The sequence below is a fragment of the Pan troglodytes genome, chromosome 23 (genome assembly GCF_028858775.2).
Source record: "Pan troglodytes isolate AG18354 chromosome 23, NHGRI_mPanTro3-v2.0_pri, whole genome shotgun sequence".
In the NCBI taxonomy this organism is placed as follows: Eukaryota; Metazoa; Chordata; class Mammalia; order Primates; family Hominidae; genus Pan; species Pan troglodytes.
Genome location: NC_086016.1, coordinates 57,607,570 through 57,633,717, shown reverse-complemented (window position 1 = coordinate 57,633,717; position 26,148 = coordinate 57,607,570).

The window sequence follows — 26,148 nt, the reverse complement described above, 5'->3', positions numbered from 1 at the left end:
AAATATCTACACTGCAATCTCTATAAACATGGAAATATCTACACGGCCATCACTATAAACATGGAAATATCTACATCGCTATCTGTATTAACATGGAAATAGCTCCACCGCTATCAGTATAAACACTGAAATATCTACACCGCTATCTGTATAAACATGGAAATATGTACAACGCTATCTGTATAAACATGGAAATATCTACACCGCAATCTGTATAAACATGGAAATAACTACACAGCTATCTCTATAAACATGGAAATAGCTACCCTGCTATCTGTATAAACATAGAAATAGCGACACCGTTATCTGTATAAACATGGAAATATCTACACCGACCTCTGTAAAAACATGAAGATATCTACACAGTCATCTGTATAAACTTGGAAATATCTACACCTCCATCTGTATAAACATGGAAATATCTACACTGCCATCTGTATACACATGGAAATATCTACACAGCCATCTGAAGAAACATGGAAATATGTACACCGCTATCTGTATAAACATGGAAATAACTACACCGCTATCTTTATAAACTTGGAAATATCTACACCGCCTTCTGTATAAACATGGAAATATCTACACCGCTATCTGTATAAACATGGAAATACCAACACCGTTATCTGTATAAACATTGAAATATCTACACCGCTATCTGTATAAAGATGGAAATATCTACAACGCTATCTGTGTAAACATGGAAATATCTACACACCTATCTGTGTAAACATGGAAATATCTACACCGCTATCTGTATAAACATGGAAATATCTACACCGCTATCTGTATAAACATGGAAATACCAAAACGCCTCTCTGTATAAACATGGAAATATCTACAATGCTATCTGTATAAATACGGAAATATCCTCACCACTATCACTATAAACCTGGAAATACGTACAACGCTATCTGTATAACTACGGAAATATCCTCACCACTATCTCTATAAACATGGAAATACCTACACCGCCATATCTATACACATGGAAATATCTACACCACTATCTCTATAAACATAGAAATATCTACATTGCAATCTCTATAAACATGGAAATATCTACACCGCCATCTCTATAAACATGGAAATATCTACATCGCTATCTGTATAAATATGGAAATATCTCCACCGCTATCAGTATAAACATGGAAATATCTACACCGATATCTGTATAAACATGGAAATATCTACACCGCTATCTGTATAAACATGGAAATATCTACAACGCTATCTGTGTAAACATGGAAGTATCTACACAGATATCTGTGTAAACTTGCAAATATCTACACAGCTATCTGTGTAAAGATCGAAATGTCTACAGCGCAATCTGTGCAAAGATGGAAATATCTACACCGCTATCTCTGTAGACATGGAAATATCTACACCGCTATCTGTATCAACATCGAAATATCTACTTCGCTATCTTTATAAACATGGAAACATCTACACTGTTATCTCTATAAACATGGAAATATCTACACCACCATCTGTATAAACATGCAAATATCTACAGAGTCATCTGTATAAACATGGAATTATCTACACCACCATATCTATAAACATGGAAATATCTACAGTGCCATCTGTATACCCGAGGAAATACCTACCCAGCCATCTGTGTAACCACGGAAATATCTACTCCGCTATCTCTATAAAAATGGAAATACGTACAACGCTATCTGTATAAATATGGAAATATCTACGCTGCAATCTCTATAAACATGGAAATATCTACACCGCCATCACTATAAACATGGAAATATCTACATCGCTATCTGTATTAACATGGAAATAGCTCCACCGCTATCAGTATAAACACTGAAATATCTACACCGCTATCTGTATAAACATGGAAATATGTACAACGCTATCTGTATAAACATGGAAATATCTACACCGCTATATGTATAAACATGGAAATAGCTACACAGCTATCTCTATAAACATGGAAATAGCTACACTGCTATCTGTATGAACATAGAAATAGCGACACCGTTATCTGTATAAACATGGAAATATCTACACCGCCCTCTGTAAAAACATGAAGATATCTACACAGTCATCTGTATAAACTTGGAAATATCAACACCTCCATCTGTATAAACATGGAAATATCTACACTGCCATCTGTATACACATGGAAATATCTACACAGGTATCTGAAGAAACATGGAAATATGTACACCGCTTTCTGTATAAACATGGAAATAACTACACCGCTGTCTTTATAAACTTGGAAATATCTACACCGCCTTCTGTATAAACATAGAAATATCTACACCGCTATCTGTATAAACATGTAAATACCAACACCGTTATCTGTATAAACATTGAAATATCTACACCGCTATCTGTATAAACATGGAAATATCTACAACTCTATCTGTGTAAACATGGAAATATCTACACACCTATCTGTGTAAACATGGAAATATCTACACCGCTATCTGTATAAACATGGAAATATCTACACCGCTATCTTTATAAACATGGAAATACCAAAACGGCTATCTGTATAAACATGGAAATATCTACAACGCTGTCTGTATAAATACGGAAATATCCTCACCACTATCACTATAAACCTGGAAATACCTACAACGCTATCTGTATAAATACGGAAATATCCTCACCACTATCTCTATAAACATGGAAATACCTACACCGCCATATCTATACACATGGAAATACCTACACCGCCATCTCTATACACATGGAAATATCTACACCACTATCTCTATAAACATAGAAATATCTACATTGCAATCTCTATAAACATGGAAATATCTACACCGCCATCTCTATAAACATGGAAATATCTACATCGCTATCTGTATAAATATGGAAATATCTCCACCGCTATCAGTATAAACATGGAAATATCTACACCGATATCTGTATAAACATGGAAATATCTACACCGCTATCTGTATAAACATGGAAATATCTACAACGCTATCTGTGTAAACATGGAAGTATCTACACAGCTATCTGTGTAAACTTGCAAATATCTACGCAGCTATCTGTGTAAAGATCGAAATGTCTACAGCGCAATCTGTGCAAAGATGGAAATATCTACACCACTATCAGTATAAACATGGAAATATCTACACCGCTATCTGTATCAAGATGGAAATATCTACTTCGCTATATTTATAAACCTGGAAATATCTACACTGTTATCTCTATAAACATGGAAATATCTACACCACCATCTGTAAACATGCAAATATCTACAGAGTCATCTGTATAAACATGGAAATATCTACACCACCATATCTATAAACATGGAAATATCTACAGTGCCATCTGTATACCCGTGGAAATACCTACCCAGCCATCTGTGTAACCACGGAAATATCTACTCCGCTATCTCTATAAACATGGAAATACGTACAACGCTATCTCTATAAATATGGAAATATCTACACTGCAATCTCTATAAACATGGAAATATCTACACCGCCATCACTATAAACATGGAAATATCTACATCGATATCTGTATTAACATGGAAATAGCTCCACCGCTATCAGTATAAACACTGAAATATCTACACCGCTATCTGTATAAACATGGAAATATGTACAACGCTATCTGTATAAACATGGAAATATCTACACCGCAATCTGTATAAACATGGAAATATCTACACAGCTATCTCTATAAACATGGAAATAGCTACCCTGCTATCTGTATAAACATAGAAATAGCGACACCGTTATCTGTATAAACATGGAAATATCTACACCGACCTCTGTAAAAACATGAAGATATCTACACAGTCATCTGTATAAACTTGGAAATATCTACACCTCCATCTGTATAAACATGGAAATATCTACACTGCCATCTGTATACACATGGAAATATCTACACAGCCATCTGAAGAAACATGGAAATATGTACACCGCTATCTGTATAAACATGGAAATAACTACACCGCTATCTTTATAAACTTGGAAATATCTACACCGCCTTCTGTATAAACATGGAAATATCTACACCGCTATCTGTATAAACATGGAAATACCAACACCGTTATCTGTATAAACATTGAAATATCTACACCGCTATCTGTATAAAGATGGAAATATCTACAACGCTATCTATGTAAACATGGAAATATCTACACACCTATCTGTGTAAACATGGAAATATCTACACCGCTATCTGTATAAACATGGAAATATCTACACCGCTATCTGTATAAACATGGAAATATCAAAACGGCTATCTGTATAAACATGGAAATATCTACAATGCTATCTGTATAAATACGGAAATATCCTCACCACTATCACTATAAACCTGGAAATACCTACAACGCTATCTGTATAACTACGGAAATATCCTCACCACTATCTCTATAAACATGGAAATACCTACACCGCCATATCTATACACATGGAAATACCTACACCGCCATCTCTATACACATGGAAATATCTACACCACTATCTCTATAAACATAGAAATATCTTCATTGCAATCTCTATAAACATGGAAATATCTACACCGCCATCTCTATAAACATGGAAATATCTACATCGCTATCTGTATAAACATGGAAATATCTACACCGCTATCTTTATAAACATGGAAATACCAAAACGGCTATCTGTATAAACATGGAAATATCTACAACGCTGTCTGTATAAATACGGAAATATCCTCACCACTATCACTATAAACCTGGAAATACCTACAACACTATCTGTATAAATACGGAAATATCCTCACCACTATCTCTATAAACATGGAAATACCTACACCGCCATATCTATACACATGGAAATACCTACACCGCCATCTCTATACACATGGAAATATCTACACCACTATCTCTATAAACATAGAAATATCTACATTGCAATCTCTATAAACATGGAAATATCTACACCGCCATCTCTATAAACATGGAAATATCTACATCGCTATCTGTATAAATATGGAAATATCTCCACCGCTATCATTATAAACATGGAAATATCTACACCGATATCTGTATAAACATGGAAATATCTACACCGCTATCTGTATAAACATGGAAATATCTACAACGCTATCTGTGTAAACATGGAAGTATCTACACAGCTATCTGTGTAAACTTGCAAATATCTACGCAGCTATCTGTGTAAAGATCGAAATGTCTACAGCGCAATCTGTGCAAAGATGGAAATATCTACACCACTATCAGTATAAACATGGAAATATCTACACCGCTATCTGTATCAACATGGAAATATCTACTTCGCTATCTTTATAAACCTGGAAATATCTACACTGTTATCTCTATAAACATGGAAATATCTACACCACCATCTGTAAACATGCAAATATCTACAGAGTCATCTGTATAAACATGGAAATATCTACACCACCATATCTATAAACATGGAAATATCTACAGTGCCATCTGTATACCCGTGGAAATACCTACCCAGCCATCTGTGTAACCACGGAAATATCTACTCCGCTATCTCTATAAACATGGAAATACGTACAACGCTATCTCTATAAATATGGAAATATCTACACTGCAATCTCTATAAACATGGAAATATCTACACCGCCATCACTATAAACATGGAAATATCTACATCGCTATCTGTATTAACATGGAAATAGCTCCACCGCTATCAGTATAAACACTGAAATATCTACACCGCTATCTGTATAAACATGGAAATATGTACAACGCTATCTGTATAAACATGGAAATATCTACACCGCAATCTGTATAAACATGGAAATAGCTACACAGCTATCTCTATAAACATGGAAATAGCTACCCTGCTATCTGTATAAACATAGAAATAGCGACACCGTTATCTGTATAAACATGGAAATATCTACACCGACCTCTGTAAAAACATGAAGATATCTACACAGTCATCTGTATAAACTTGGAAATATCTACACCTCCATCTGTATAAACATGGAAATATCTACACTGCCATCTGTATACACATGGAAATATCTACACAGCCATCTGAAGAAACATGGAAATATGTACACCGCTATCTGTATAAACATGGAAATAACTACACCGCTATCTTTATAAACTTGGAAATATCTACAGCGCCTTCTGTATAAACATGGAAATATCTACACCGCTATCTGTATAAACATGGAAATACCAACACCGTTATCTGTATAAACATTGAAATATCTACACCGCTATCTGTATAAAGATGGAAATATCTACAACGCTATCTATGTAAACATGGAAATATCTACACACCTATCTGTGTAAACATGGAAATATCTACACCGCTATCTGTATAAACATGGAAATATCTACACCGCTATCTGTATAAACATGGAAATACCAAAACGGCTATCTGTATAAACATGGAAATATCTACAATGCTATCTGTATAAATACGGAAATATCCTCACCACTATCACTATAAACCTGGAAATACCTACAACGCTATCTGTATAACTACGGAAATATCCTCACCACTATCTCTATAAACATGGAAATACCTACACCGCCATATCTATACACATGGAAATACCTACACCGCCATCTCTATACACATGGAAATATCTACACCACTATCTCTATAAACATAGAAATATCTTCATTGCAATCTCTATAAACATGGAAATATCTACACCGCCATCTCTATAAACATGGAAATATCTACATCGCTATCTGTATAAATATGGAAATATCTCCACCGCTATCAGTATAAACATGGAAATATCTACACCGATATCTGTATAAACATGGAAATATCTACACCGCTATCTGTATAAACATGGAAATATCTACAATGCTATCTGTGTAAACATGGAAGTATCTACACAGATATCTGTGTAAACTTGCAAATATCTACACAGCTATCTGTGTAAAGATCGAAATGTCTACAGCGCAATCTGTGCAAAGATGGAAATATCTACACCGCTATCTCTGTAGACATGGAAATATCTACACCGCTATCTGTATCAACATCGAAATATCTACTTCGCTATCTTTATAAACATGGAAACATCTACACTGTTATCTCTATAAACATGGAAATATCTACACCACCATCTGTATAAACATGCAAATATCTACAGAGTCATCTGTATAAACATGGAAATATCTACACCACCATATCTATAAACATGGAAATATCTACAGTGCCATCTGTATACCCGTGGAAATACCTACCCAGCCATCTGTGTAACCACGGAAATATCTACTCCGCTATCTCTATAAAAATGGAAATACGTACAACGCTATCTGTATAAATATGGAAATATCTACGCTGCAATCTCTATAAACATGGAAATATCTACACCGCCATCACTATAAACATGGAAATATCTACATCGCTATCTGTATTAACATGGAAATAGCTCCACCGCTATCAGTATAAACACTGAAATATCTACACCGCTATCTGTATAAACATGGAAATATGTACAACGCTATCTGTATAAACATGGAAATATCTACACCGCTATCTGTATAAACATGGAAATATCTACACAGCTATCTCTATAAACATGGAAATAGCTACACTGCTATCTGTATGAACATAGAAATAGCGACACCGTTATCTGTATAAACATGGAAATATCTACACCGCCCTCTGTAAAAACATGAAGATATCTACACAGTCATCTGTATAAACTTGGAAATATCTACACCTCCATCTGTATAAACATGGAAATATCTACACTGCCATCTGTATACACATGGAAATATCTACACAGGTATCTGAAGAAACATGGAAATATGTACACCGCTTTCTGTATAAACATGGAAATAACTACACCGCTATCTTTATAAACTTGGAAATATCTACACCGCCTTCTGTATAAACATAGAAATATCTACACCGCTATCTGTATAAACATGGAAATACCAACACCGTTATCTGTATAAACATTGAAATATCTACACCGCTATCTGTATAAAGATGGAAATATCTACAACTCTATCTGTGTAAACATGGAAATATCTACACACCTATCTGTGTAAACATGGAAATATCTACACCGCTATCTGTATAAACATGGAAATATCTACACCGCTATCTTTATAAACATGGAAATACCAAAACGGCTATCTGTATAAACATGGAAATATCTACAACGCTGTCTGTATAAATACGGAAATATCCTCACCACTATCACTATAAACCTGGAAATACCTACAACGCTATCTGTATAAATACGGAAATATCCTCACCACTATCTCTATAAACATGGAAATACCTACACCGCCATATCTATACACATGGAAATACCTACACCGCCATCTCTATACACATGGAAATATCTACACCACTATCTCTATAAACATAGAAATATCTACATTGCAATCTCTATAAACATGGAAATATCTACACCGCCATCTCTATAAACATGGAAATATCTACATCGCTATCTGTATAAATATGGAAGTATCTCCACCGCTATCAGTATAAACATGGAAATATCTACACCGATATCTGTATAAACATGGAAATATCTACACCGCTATCTGTATAAACATGGAAATATCAACAACGCTATCTGTGTAAACATGGAAGTATCTACACAGCTATCTGTGTAAACTTGCAAATATCTACGCAGCTATCTGTGTAAAGATCGAAATGTCTACAGCGCAATCTGTGCAAAGATGGAAATATCTACACCACTATCAGTATAAACATGGAAATATCTACACCGCTATCTGTATCAAGATGGAAATATCTACTTCGCTATCTTTATAAACCTGGAAATATCTACACTGTTATCTCTATAAACATGGAAATATCTACACCACCATCTGTAAACATGCAAATATCTACAGAGTCATCTGTATAAACATGGAAATATCTACACCACCATATCTATAAACATGGAAATATCTACAGTGCCATCTGTATACCCGTGGAAATACCTACCCAGCCATCTGTGTAACCACGGAAATATCTACTCCGCTATCTCTATAAACATGGAAATACGTACAACGCTATCTCTATAAATATGGAAATATCTACACTGCAATCTCTATAAACATGGAAATATCTACACGGCCATCACTATAAACATGGAAATATCTACATCGCTATCTGTATTAACATGGAAATAGCTCCACCGCTATCAGTATAAACACTGAAATATCTACACCGCTATCTGTATAAACATGGAAATATGTACAACGCTATCTGTATAAACATGGAAATATCTACACCGCAATCTGTATAAACATGGAAATATCTACACAGCTATCTCTATAAACATGGAAATAGCTACCCTGCTATCTGTATAAACATAGAAATAGCGACACCGTTATCTGTATAAACATGGAAATATCTACACCGACCTCTGTAAAAACATGAAGATATCTACACAGTCATCTGTATAAACTTGGAAATATCTACACCTCCATCTGTATAAACATGGAAATATCTACACTGCCATCTGTATACACATGGAAATATCTACACAGCCATCTGAAGAAACATGGAAATATGTACACCGCTATCTGTATAAACATGGAAATAACTACACCGCTATCTTTATAAACTTGGAAATATCTACACCGCCTTCTGTATAAACATGGAAATATCTACACCGCTATCTGTATAAACATGGAAATACCAACACCGTTATCTGTATAAACATTGAAATATCTACACCGCTATCTGTATAAAGATGGAAATATCTACAACGCTATCTGTGTAAACATGGAAATATCTACACACCTATCTGTGTAAACATGGAAATATCTACACCGCTATCTGTATAAACATGGAAATATCTACACCGCTATCTGTATAAACATGGAAATACCAAAACGCCTATCTGTATAAACATGGAAATATCTACAATGCTATCTGTATAAATACGGAAATATCCTCACCACTATCACTATAAACCTGGAAATACGTACAACGCTATCTGTATAACTACGGAAATATCCTCACCACTATCTCTATAAACATGGAAATACCTACACCGCCATATCTATACACATGGAAATACCTACACCGCCATCTCTATACACATGGAAATATCTACACCACTATCTATATAAACATAGAAATATCTACATTGCAATCTCTATAAACATGGAAATATCTACACCGCCATCTCTATAAACATGGAAATATCTACATCGCTATCTGTATAAATATGGAAATATCTCCACCGCTATCAGTATAAACATGGAAATATCTACACCGATATCTGTATAAACATGGAAATATCTACACCGCTATCTGTATAAACATGGAAATATCTACAACGCTATCTGTGTAAACATGGAAGTATCTACACAGCTATCTGTGTAAACTTGCAAATATCTACGCAGCTATCTGTGTAAAGATCGAAATGTCTACAGCGCAATCTGTGCAAAGATGGAAATATCTACACCACTATCAGTATAAACATGGAAATATCTACACCGCTATCTGTATCAACATGGAAATATCTACTTCGCTATATTTATAAACCTGGAAATATCTACACTGTTATCTCTATAAACATGGAAATATCTACACCACCATCTGTAAACATGCAAATATCTACAGAGTCATCTGTATAAACATGGAAATATCTACACCACCATATCTATAAACATTGAAATATCTACAGTGCCATCTGTATACCCGTGGAAATACCTACCCAGCCATCTGTGTAACCACGGAAATATCTACTCCGCTATCTCTATAAACATGGAAATACGTACAACGCTATCTCTATAAATATGGAAATATCTACACTGCAATCTCTATAAACATGGAAATATCTACACCGCCATCACTATAAACATGGAAATATCTACATCGATATCTGTATTAACATGGAAATAGCTCCACCGCTATCAGTATAAACACTGAAATATCTACACCGCTATCTGTATAAACATGGAAATATGTACAACGCTATCTGTATAAACATGGAAATATCTACACCGCAATCTGTATAAACATGGAAATATCTACACAGCTATCTCTATAAACATGGAAATAGCTACCCTGCTATCTGTATAAACATAGAAATAGCGACACCGTTATCTGTATAAACATGGAAATATCTACACCGACCTCTGTAAAAACATGAAGATATCTACACAGTCATCTGTATAAACTTGGAAATATCTACACCTCCATCTGTATAAACATGGAAATATCTACACTGCCATCTGTATACACATGGAAATATCTACACAGCCATCTGAAGAAACATGGAAATATGTACACCGCTATCTGTATAAACATGGAAATAACTACACCGCTATCTTTATAAACTTGGAAATATCTACACCGCCTTCTGTATAAACATGGAAATATCTACACCGCTATCTGTATAAACATGGAAATACCAACACCGTTATCTGTATAAACATTGAAATATCTACACCGCTATCTGTATAAAGATGGAAATATCTACAACGCTATCTATGTAAACATGGAAATATCTACACACCTATCTGTGTAAACATGGAAATATCTACACCGCTATCTGTATAAACATGGAAATATCTACACCGCTATCTGTATAAACATGGAAATATCAAAACGGCTATCTGTATAAACATGGAAATATCTACAATGCTATCTGTATAAATACGGAAATATCCTCACCACTATCACTATAAACCTGGAAATACCTACAACGCTATCTGTATAACTACGGAAATATCCTCACCACTATCTCTATAAACATGGAAATACCTACACCGCCATATCTATACACATGGAAATACCTACACCGCCATCTCTATACACATGGAAATATCTACACCACTATCTCTATAAACATAGAAATATCTTCATTGCAATCTCTATAAACATGGAAATATCTACACCGCCATCTCTATAAACATGGAAATATCTACATCGCTATCTGTATAAATATGGAAATATCTCCACCGCTATCAGTATAAACATGGAAATATCTACACCGATATCTGTATAAACATGGAAATATCTACACCGCTATCTGTATAAACATGGAAATATCTACAACGCTATCTGTGTAAACATGGAAGTATCTACACAGATATCTGTGTAAACTTGCAAATATCTACACAGCTATCTGTTTAAAGATCGAAATGTCTACAGCGCAATCTGTGCAAAGATGGAAATATCTACACCGCTATCTCTGTAGACATGGAAATATCTACACCGCTATCTGTATCAACATCGAAATATCTACTTCGCTATCATTATAAACATGGAAACATCTACACTGTTATCTCTATAAACATGGAAATATCTACACCACCATCTGTATAAACATGCAAATATCTACAGAGTCATCTGTATAAACATGGAAATATCTACACCACCATATCTATAAACATGGAAATATCTACAGTGCCATCTGTATACCCGTGGAAATACCTACCCAGCCATCTGTGTAACCACAGAAATATCTACTCCGCTATCTCTATAAAAATGGAAATACGTACAACGCTATCTGTATAAATATGGAAATATCTACGCTGCAATCTCTATAAACATGGAAATATCTACACCGCCATCACTATAAACATGGAAATATCTACATCGCTATCTGTATTAACATGGAAATAGCTCCACCGCTATCAGTATAAACACTGAAATATCTACACCGCTATCTGTATAAACATGGAAATATGTACAACGCTATCTGTATAAACATGGAAATATCTACACCGCTATCTGTATAAACATGGAAATATCTACACAGCTATCTCTATAAACATGGAAATAGCTACACTGCTATCTGTATGAACATAGAAATAGCGACACCGTTATCTGTATAAACATGGAAATATCTACACCGACCTCTGTAAAAACATGAAGATATCTACACAGTCATCTGTATAAACTTGGAAATATCTACACCTCCATCTGTATAAACATGGAAATATCTACACTGCCATCTGTATACACATGGAAATATCTACACAGCCATCTGAAGAAACATGGAAATATATACACCGCTATCTGTATAAACATGGAAATAACTACACCGCTATCATTATAAACTTGGAAATATCTACACCGCCTTCTGTATAAACATGGAAATATCTACACCGCTATCTGTATAAACATGGAAATACCAACACCGTTATCTGTATAAACATTGAAATATCTACACCGCTATCTGTATAAAGACGGAAATATCTACAACGCTATCTGTGTAAACATGGAAATATCTACACACCTATCTGTGTAAACATGGAAATATCTACACCGCTATCTGTATAAACATGGAAATATCTACACCGCTATCTGTATAAACATGGAAATACCAAAACGCCTATCTGTATAAACATGGAAATATCTACAATGCTATCTGTATAAATACGGAAATATCCTCACCACTATCACTATAAACCTGGAAATACGTACAACGCTATCTGTATAACTACGGAAATATCCTCACCACTATCTCTATAAACATGGAAATACCTACACCGCCATATCTATACACATGGAAATACCTACACCGCCATATCTATACACATGGAAATATCTACACCACTATCTCTATAAACATAGAAATATCTACATTGCAATCTCTATAAACATGGAAATATCTACACCGCCATCTCTATAAACATGGAAATATCTACATCGCTATCTGTATAAATGTGGAAATATCTCCACCGCTATCAGTATAAACATGGAAATATCTACACCGATATCTGTATAAACATGGAAATATCTACACCGCTATCTGTATAAACATGGAAATATCTACAACGCTATCTGTGTAAACATGGAAGTATCTACACAGATATCTGTGTAAACTTGCAAATATCTACACAGCTATCTGTGTAAAGATCGAAATGTCTACAGCGCAATCTGTGCAAAGATGGAAATATCTACACCGCTATCTCTGTAGACATGGAAATATCTACACCGCTATCTGTATCAACATCGAAATATCTACTTCGCTATCTTTATAAACATGGAAACATCTACACTGTTATCTCTATAAACATGGAAATATCTACACCACCATCTGTATAAACATGCAAATATCTACAGAGTCATCTGTATAAACATGGAATTATCTACACCACCATATCTATAAACATGGAAATATCTACAGTGCCATCTGTATACCCGAGTAAATACCTACCCAGCCATCTGTGTAACCACGGAAATATCTACTCCGCTATCTCTATAAAAATGGAAATACGTACAACGCTATCTGTATAAATATGGAAATATCTACGCTGCAATCTCTATAAACATGGAAATGTCTCCACCGCCATCACTATAAACATGGAAATATCTACATCGCTATCTGTATTAACATGGAAATAGCTCCACCGCTATCAGTATAAACACTGAAATATCTACACCGCTATCTGTATAAACATGGAAATATGTACAACGCTATCTGTATAAACATGGAAATATCTACACCGCTATATGTATAAACATGGAAATAGCTACACAGCTATCTCTATAAACATGGAAATAGCTACACTGCTATCTGTATGAACATAGAAATAGCGACACCGTTATCTGTATAAACATGGAAATATCTACACCGCCCTCTGTAAAAACATGAAGATATCTACACAGTCATCTGTATAAACTTGGAAATATCTACACCTCCATCTGTATAAACATGGAAATATCTACACTGCCATCTGTATACACATGGAAATATCTACACAGGTATCTGAAGAAACATGGAAATATGTACACCGCTTTCTGTATAAACATGGAAATAACTACACCGCTGTCTTTATAAACTTGGAAATATCTACAACGCCTTCTGTATAAACATAGAAATATCTACACCGCTATCTGTATAAACATGTAAATACCAACACCGTTATCTGTATAAACATTGAAATATCTACACCGCTATCTGTATAAAGATGGAAATATCTACAACGCTATCTGTGTAAACATGGAAATATCTACACACCTATCTGTGTAAACATGGAAATATCTACACCGCTATCTGTATAAACATGGAAATATCTACACCGCTATCTTTATAAACATGGAAATACCAAAACGGCTATCTGTATAAACATGGAAATATCTACAACGCTGTCTGTATAAATACGGAAATATCCTCACCACTATCACTATAAACCTGGAAATACCTACAACGCTATCTGTATAAATACGGAAATATCCTCACCACTATCTCTATAAACATGGAAATACCTACACCGCCATATCTATACACATGGAAATACCTACACCGCCATCTCTATACACATGGAAATATCTACACCACTATCTCTATAAACATAGAAATATCTACATTGCAATCTCTATAAACATGGAAATATCTACACCGCCATCTCTATAAACATGGAAATATCTACATCGCTATCTGTATAAATATGGAAATATCTCCACCGCTATCAGTATAAACATGGAAATATCTACACCGATATCTGTATAAACATGGAAATATCTACACCGCTATCTGTATAAACATGGAAATATCTACAACGCTATCTGTGTAAACATGGAAGTATCTACACAGCTATCTGTGTAAACTTGCAAATATCTACGCAGCTATCTGTGTAAAGATCGAAATGTCTACAGCGCAATCTGTGCAAAGATGGAAATATCTACACCACTATCAGTATAAACATGGAAATATCTACACCGCTATCTGTATCAACATGGAAATATCTACTTCGCTATATTTATAAACCTGGAAATATCTACACTGTTATCTCTATAAACATGGAAATATCTACACCACCATCTGTAAACATGCAAATATCTACAGAGTCATCTGTATAAACATGGAAATATCTACACCACCATATCTATAAACATGGAAATATCTACAGTGCCATCTGTATACCCGTGGAAATACCTACCCAGCCATCTGTGTAACCACGGAAATATCTACTCCGCTATCTCTATAAACATGGAAATACGTACAACGCTATCTCTATAAATATGGAAATATCTACACTGCAATCTCTATAAACATGGAAATATCTACACCGCCATCACTATAAACATGGAAATATCTACATCGATATCTGTATTAACATGGAAATAGCTCCACCGCTATCAGTATAAACACTGAAATATCTACACCGCTATCTGTATAAACATGGAAATATGTACAACGCTATCTGTATAAATATGGAAATATCTCCACCGCTATCAGTATAAACATGGAAATATCTACACCGATATCTGTATAAACATGGAAATATCTACACCGCTATCTGTATAAACATGGAAATATCTACAACGCTATCTGTGTAAACATGGAAGTATCTACACAGATATCTGTGTAAACTTGCAAATATCTACACAGCTATCTGTTTAAAGATCGAAATGTCTACAGCGCAATCTGTGCAAAGATGGAAATATATACACCGCTATCTCTGTAGACATGGAAATATCTACACCGCTATCTGTATCAACATCGAAATATCTACTTCGCTATCATTATAAACATGGAAACATCTACACTGTTATCTCTATAAACATGGAAATATCTACACCACCATCTGTATAAACATGCAAATATCTACAGAGTCATCTGTATAAACATGGAAATATCTACACCACCATATCTATAAACATGGAAATATCTACAGTGCCATCTGTATACCCGTGGAAATACCTACCCAGCCATCTGTGTAACCACAGAAATATCTACTCCGCTATCTCTATAAAAATGGAAATACGTACAACGCTATCTGTATAAATATGGAAATATCTACGCTGCAATCTCTATAAACATGGAAATATCTACACCGCCATCACTATAAACATGGAAATATCTACATCGCTATCTGTATTAACATGGAAATAGCTCCACCGCTATCAGTATAAACACTGAAATATCTACACCGCTATCTGTATAAACATGGAAATATGTACAACGCTATCTGTATAAACATGGAAATATCTACACCGCTATCTGTATAAACATGGAAATATCTACACAGCTATCTCTATAAACATGGAAATAGCTACACTGCTATCTGTATGAACATAGAAATAGCGACACCGTTATCTGTATAAACATGGAAATATCTACACCGACCTCTGTAAAAACATGAAGATATCTACACAGTCATCTGTATAAACTTGGAAATATCTACACCTCCATCTGTATAAACATGGAAATATCTACACTGCCATCTGTATACACATGGAAATATCTACACAGCCATCTGAAGAAACATGGAAATATATACACCGCTATCTGTATAAACATGGAAATAACTACACCGCTATCATTATAAACTTGGAAATATCTACACCGCCTTCTGTATAAACATGGAAATATCTACACCGCTATCTGTATAAACATGGAAATACCAACACCGTTATCTGTATAAACATTGAAATATCTACACCGCTATCTGTATAAAGACGGAAATATCTACAACGCTATCTGTGTAAACATGGAAATATCTACACACCTATCTGTGTAAACATGGAAATATCTACACCGCTATCTGTATAAACATGGAAATATCTACACCGCTATCTGTATAAACATGGAAATACCAAAACGCCTATCTGTATAAACATGGAAATATCTACAATGCTATCTGTATAAATACGGAAATATCCTCACCACTATCACTATAAACCTGGAAATACGTACAACGCTATCTGTATAACTACGGAAATATCCTCACCACTATCTCTATAAACATGGAAATACCTACACCGCCATATCTATACACATGGAAATACCTACACCGCCATATCTATACACATGGAAATATCTACACCACTATCTCTATAAACATAGAAATATCTACATTGCAATCTCTATAAACATGGAAATATCTACACCGCCATCTCTATAAACATGGAAATATCTACATCGCTATCTGTATAAATGTGGAAATATCTCCACCGCTATCAGTATAAACATGGAAATATCTACACCGATATCTGTATAAACATGGAAATATCTACACCGCTATCTGTATAAACATGGAAATATCTACAACGCTATCTGTGTAAACATGGAAGTATCTACACAGATATCTGTGTAAACTTGCAAATATCTACACAGCTATCTGTGTAAAGATCGAAATGTCTACAGCGCAATCTGTGCAAAGATGGAAATATCTACACCGCTATCTCTGTAGACATGGAAATATCTACACCGCTATCTGTATCAACATCGAAATATCTACTTCGCTATCTTTATAAACATGGAAACATCTACACTGTTATCTCTATAAACATGGAAATATCTACACCACCATCTGTATAAACATGCAAATATCTACAGAGTCATCTGTATAAACATGGAATTATCTACACCACCATATCTATAAACATGGAAATATCTACAGTGCCATCTGTATACCCGAGTAAATACCTACCCAGCCATCTGTGTAACCACGGAAATATCTACTCCGCTATCTCTATAAAAATGGAAATACGTACAACGCTATCTGTATAAATATGGAAATATCTACGCTGCAATCTCTATAAACATGGAAATGTCTCCACCGCCATCACTATAAACATGGAAATATCTACATCGCTATCTGTATTAACATGGAAATAGCTCCACCGCTATCAGTATAAACACTGAAATATCTACACCGCTATCTGTATAAACATGGAAATATGTACAACGCTATCTGTATAAACATGGAAATATCTACACCGCTATATGTATAAACATGGAAATAGCTACACAGCTATCTCTATAAACATGGAAATAGCTACACTGCTATCTGTATGAACATAGAAATAGCGACACCGTTATCTGTATAAACATGGAAATATCTACACCGCCCTCTGTAAAAACATGAAGATATCTACACAGTCATCTGTATAAACTTGGAAATATCTACACCTCCATCTGTATAAACATGGAAATATCTACACTGCCATCTGTATACACATGGAAATATCTACACAGGTATCTGAAGAAACATGGAAATATGTACACCGCTTTCTGTATAAACATGGAAATAACTTCACCGCTGTCTTTATAAACTTGGAAATATCTACAACGCCTTCTGTATAAACATAGAAATATCTACACCGCTATCTGTATAAACATGTAAATACCAACACCGTTATCTGTATAAACATTGAAATATCTACACCGCTATCTGTATAAAGATGGAAATATCTACAACGCTATCTGTGTAAACATGGAAATATCTACACACCTATCTGTGTAAACATGGAAATATCTACACCGCTATCTGTATAAACATGGAAATATCTACACCGCTATCTTTATAAACATGGAAATACCAAAACGGCTATCTGTATAAACATGGAAATATCTACAACGCTGTCTGTATAAATACGGAAATATCCTCACCACTATCACTATAAACCTGGAAATACCTACAACGCTATCTGTATAAATACGGAAATATCCTCACCACTATCTCTATAAACATGGAAATACCTACACCGCCATATCTATACACATGGAAATACCTACACCGCCATCTCTATACACATGGAAATATCTACACCACTATCTCTATAAACATAGAAATATCTACATTGCAATCTCTATAAACATGGAAATATCTACACCGCCATCTCTATAAACATGGAAATATCTACATCGCTATCTGTATAAATATGGAAATATCTCCACCGCTATCAGTATAAACATGGAAATATCTACACCGATATCTGTATAAACATGGAAATATCTACACCGCTATCTGTATAAACATGGAAATATCTACAACGCTATCTGTGTAAACATGGAAGTATCTACACAGCTATCTGTGTAAACTTGCAAATATCTACGCAGCTATCTGTGTAAAGATCGAAATGTCTACAGCGCAATCTGTGCAAAGATGGAAATATCTACACCACTATCAGTATAAACATGGAAATATCTACACCGCTATCTGTATCAACATGGAAATATCTACTTCGCTATATTTATAAACCTGGAAATATCTACACTGTTATCTCTATAAACATGGAAATATCTACACCACCATCTGTAAACATGCAAATATCTACAGAGTCATCTGTATAAACATGGAAATATCTACACCACCATATCTATAAACATGGAAATATCTACAGTGCCATCTGTATACCCGTGGAAATACCTACCCAGCCATCTGTGTAACCACGGAAATATCTACTCCGCTATCTCTATAAACATGGAAATACGTACAACGCTATCTCTATAAATATGGAAATATCTACACTGCAATCTCTATAAACATGGAAATATCTACACCGCCATCACTATAAACATGGAAATATCTACATCGATATCTGTATTAACATGGAAATAGCTCCACCGCTATCAGTATAAACACTGAAATATCTACACCGCTATCTGTATAAACATGGAAATATGTACAACGCTATCTGTATAAACATGGAAATATCTACACCGCAATCTGTATAAACATGGAAATATCTACACAGCTATCTCTATAAACATGGAAATAGCTACCCTGCTATCTGTATAAACATAGAAATAGCGACACCGTTATCTGTATAAACATGGAAATATCTACACCGACCTCTGTAAAAACATGAAGATATCTACACAGTCATCTGTATAAACTTGGAAATATCTACACCTCCATCTGTATAAACATGGAAATATCTACACTGCCATCTGTATACACATGGAAATATCTACACAGCCATCTGAAGAAACATGGAAATATGTACACCGCTATCTGTATAAACATGGAAATAACTACACCGCTATCTTTATAAACTTGGAAATATCTACACCGCCTTCTGTATAAACATGGAAATATCTACACCGCTATCTGTATAAACATGGAAATACCAACACCGTTATCTGTATAAACATTGAAATATCTACACCGCTATCTGTATAAAGATGGAAATATCTACAACGCTATCTATGTAAACATGGAAATATCTACACACCTATCTGTGTAAACATGGAAATATCTACACCGCTATCTGTATAAACATGGAAATATCTACACCGCTATCTGTATAAACATGGAAATACCAAAACGGCTATCTGTATAAACATGGAAATATCTACAATGCTATCTGTATAAATACGGAAATATCCTCACCACTATCACTATAAACCTGGAAATACCTACAACGCTATCTGTATAACTACGGAAATATCCTCACCACTATCTCTATAAACATGGAAATACCTACACCGCCATATCTATACACATGGAAATACCTACACCGCCATCTCTATACACATGGAAATATCTACACCACTATCTCTATAAACATAGAAATATCTTCATTGCAATCTCTATAAACATGGAAATATCCACACCGCCATCTCTATAAACATGGAAATATCTACATCGCTATCTGTATAAATATGGAAATATCTCCACCGCTATCAGTATAAACATGGAAATATCTACACCGATATCTGTATAAACATGGAAATATCTACACCGCTATCTGTATAAACATGGAAATATCTACAACGCTATCTGTGTAAACATGGAAGTATCTACACAGATATCTGTGTAAACTTGCAAATATCTACACAGCTATCTGTTTAAAGATCGAAATGTCTACAGCGCAATCTGTGCAAAGATGGAAATATCTACACCGCTATCTCTGTAGACATGGAAATATCTACACCGCTATCTGTATCAACATCGAAATATCTACTTCGCTATCATTATAAACATGGAAACATCTACACTGTTATCTCTATAAACATGGAAATATCTACACCACCATCTGTATAAACATGCAAATATCTACAGAGTCATCTGTATAAACATGGAAATATCTACACCACCATATCTATAAACATGGAAATATCTACAGTGCCATCTGTATACCCGTGGAAATACCTACCCAGCCATCTGTGTAACCACAGAAATATCTACTCCGCTATCTCTATAAAAATGGAAATACGTACAACGCTATCTGTATAAATATGGAAATATCTACGCTGCAATCTCTATAAACATGGAAATATCTACACCGCCATCACTATAAACATGGAAATATCTACATCGCTATCTGTATTAACATGGAAATAGCTCCACCGCTATCAGTATAAACACTGAAATATCTACACCGCTATCTGTATAAACATGGAAATATGTACAACGCTATCTGTATAAACATGGAAATATCTACACCGCTATCTGTATAAACATGGAAATATCTACACAGCTATCTCTATAAACATGGAAATAGCTACACTGCTATCTGTATGAACATAGAAATAGCGACACCGTTATCTGTATAAACATGGAAATATCTACACCGACCTCTGTAAAAACATGAAGATATCTACACAGTCATCTGTATAAACTTGGAAATATCTACACCTCCATCTGTATAAACATGGAAATATCTACACTGCCATCTGTATACACATGGAAATATCTACACAGCCATCTGAAGAAACATGGAAATATATACACCGCTATCTGTATAAACATGGAAATAACTACACCGCTATCTTTATAAACTTGGAAATATCTACACCGCCTTCTGTATAAACATGGAAATATCTACACCGCTATCTGTATAAACATGGAAATACCAACACCGTTATCTGTATAAACATTGAAATATCTACACCGCTATCTGTATAAAGACGGAAATATCTACAACGCTATCTGTGTAAACATGGAAATATCTACACACCTATCTGTGTAAACATGGAAATATCTACACCGCTATCTGTATAAACATGGAAATATCTACACCGCTATCTGTATAAACATGGAAATACCAAAACGCCTATCTGTATAAACATGGAAATATCTACAATGCTATCTGTATAAATACGGAAATATCCTCACCACTATCACTATAAACCTGGAAATACGTACAACGCTATCTGTATAACTACGGAAATATCCTCACCACTATCTCTATAAACATGGAAATACCTACACCGCCATATCTATACACATGGAAATACCTACACCGCCATATCTATACACATGGAAATATCTACACCACTATCTCTATAAACATAGAAATATCTACATTGCAATCTCTATAAACATGGAAATATCTACACCGCCATCTCTATAAACATGGAAATATCTACATCGCTATCTGTATAAATGTGGAAATATCTCCACCGCTATCAGTATAAACATGGAAATATCTACACCGATATCTGTATAAACATGGAAATATCTACACCGCTATCTGTATAAACATGGAAATATCTACAACGCTATCTGTGTAAACATGGAAGTATCTACACAGATATCTGTGTAAACTTGCAAATATCTACACAGCTATCTGTGTAAAGATCGAAATGTCTACAGCGCAATCTGTGCAAAGATGGAAATATCTACACCGCTATCTCTGTAGACATGGAAATATCTACACCGCTATCTGTATCAACATCGAAATATCTACTTCGCTATCTTTATAAACATGGAAACATCTACACTGTTATCTCTATAAACATGGAAATATCTACACCACCATCTGTATAAACATGCAAATATCTACAGAGTCATCTGTATAAACATGGAATTATCTACACCACCATATCTATAAACATGGAAATATCTACAGTGCCATCTGTATACCCGAGGAAATACCTACCCAGCCATCTGTGTAACCACGGAAATATCTACTCCGCTATCTCTATAAAAATGGAAATACGTACAACGCTATCTGTATAAATATGGAAATATCTACGCTGCAATCTCTATAAACATGGAAATATCTCCACCGCCATCACTATAAACATGGAAATATCTACATCGCTATCTGTATTAACATGGAAATAGCTCCACCGCTATCAGTATAAACACTGAAATATCTACACCGCTATCTGTATAAACATGGAAATATGTACAACGCTATCTGTATAAACATGGAAATATCTACACCGCTATATGTATAAACATGGAAATAGCTACACAGCTATCTCTATAAACATGGAAATAGCTACACTGCTATCTGTATGAACATAGAAATAGCGACACCGTTATCTGTATAAACATGGAAATATCTACACCGCCCCCTGTAAAAACATGAAGATATCTACACAGTCATCTGTATAAACTTGGAAATATCTACACCTCCATCTGTATAAACATGGAAATATCTACACTGCCATCTGTATACACATGGAAATATCTACACAGGTATCTGAAGAAACATGGAAATATGTACACCGCTTTCTGTATAAACATGGAAATAACTACACCGCTATCTTTATAAACTTGGAAATATCTACACCGCCTTCTGTATAAACATAGAAATATCTACACCGCTATCTGTATAAACATGTAAATACCAACACCGTTATCTGTATAAACATTGAAATATCTACACCGCTATCTGTATAAAGATGGAAATATCTACAACTCTATCTGTGTAAACATGGAAATATCTACACACCTATCTGTGTAAACATGGAAATATCTACACCGCTATCTGTATAAACATGGAAATATCTACACCGCTATCTTTATAAACATGGAAATACCAAAACGGCTATCTGTATAAACATGGAAATATCTACAACGCTGTCTGTATAAATACGGAAATATCCTCACCACTATCACTATAAACCTGGAAATACCTACAACGCTATCTGTATAAATACGGAAATATCCTCACCACTATCTCTATAAACATGGAAATACCTACACCGCCATATCTATACACATGGAAATACCTACACCGCCATCTCTATACACATGGAAATATCTACACCACTATCTCTATAAACATAGAAATATCTACATTGCAATCTCTATAAACATGGAAATATCTACACCGCCATCTCTATAAACATGGAAATATCTACATCGCTATCTGTATAAATATGGAAATATCTCCACCGCTATCAGTATAAACATGGAAATATCTACACCGATATCTGTATAAACATGGAAATATCTACACCGCTATCTGTATAAACATGGAAATATCTACAACGCTATCTGTGTAAACATGGAAGTATCTACACAGCTATCTGTGTAAACTTGCAAATATCTACGCAGCTATCTGTGTAAAGATCGAAATGTCTACAGCGCAATCTGTGCAAAGATGGAAATATCTACACCGCTATCTCTGTAGACATGGAAATATCTACACCGCTATCTGTATCAACATCGAAATATCTACTTCGCTATCTTTATAAACATGGAAACATCTACACTGTTATCTCTATAAACATGGAAATATCTACACCACCATCTGTATAAACATGCAAATATCTACAGAGTCATCTGTATAAACATGGAAATATCTACACCACCATATCTATAAACATGGAAATATCTACAGTGCCATCTGTATACCCGTGGAAATACCTACCCAGCCATCTGTGTAACCACGGAAATATCTACTCCGCTATCTCTATAAAAATGGAAATACGTACAACGCTATCTGTATAAATATGGAAATATCTACGCTGCAATCTCTATAAACATGGAAATATCTACACCGCCATCACTATAAACATGGAAATATCTACATCGCTATCTGTATTAACATGGAAATAGCTCCACCGCTATCAGTATAAACACTGAAATATCTACACCGCTATCTGTATAAACATGGAAATATGTACAATGCTATCTGTATAAACATGGAAATATCTACACCGCTATCTGTATAAACATGGAAATATCTACACAGCTATCTCTATAAACATGGAAATAGCTACACTGCTATCTGTATGAACATAGAAATAGCGACACCGTTATCTGTATAAACATGGAAATATCTACACCGCCCTCTGTAAAAACATGAAGATATCTACACAGTCATCTGTATAAACTTGGAAATATCTACACCTCCATCTGTATAAACATGGAAATATCTACACTGCCATCTGTATACACATGGAAATATCTACACAGGTATCTGAAGAAACATGGAAATATGTACACCGCTTTCTGTATAAACATGGAAATATCTACACCGCTATCTGTATAAACATGGAAATAACAACACCGTTATCTGTATAAACATTGAAATATCTACACCGCTATCTGTATAAAGATGGAAATATCTACAACGCTATCTATGTAAACATGGAAATATCTACACACCTATCTGTGTAAACATGGAAATATCTACACCGCTATCTGTATAAACATGGAAATATCTACACCGCTATCTGTATAAGCATGGAAATACCAAAACGGCTATCTGTATAAACATGGAAATATCTACAATGCTATCTGTATAAATACGGAAATATCCTCACCACTATCACTATAAACCTGGAAATACCTACAACGCT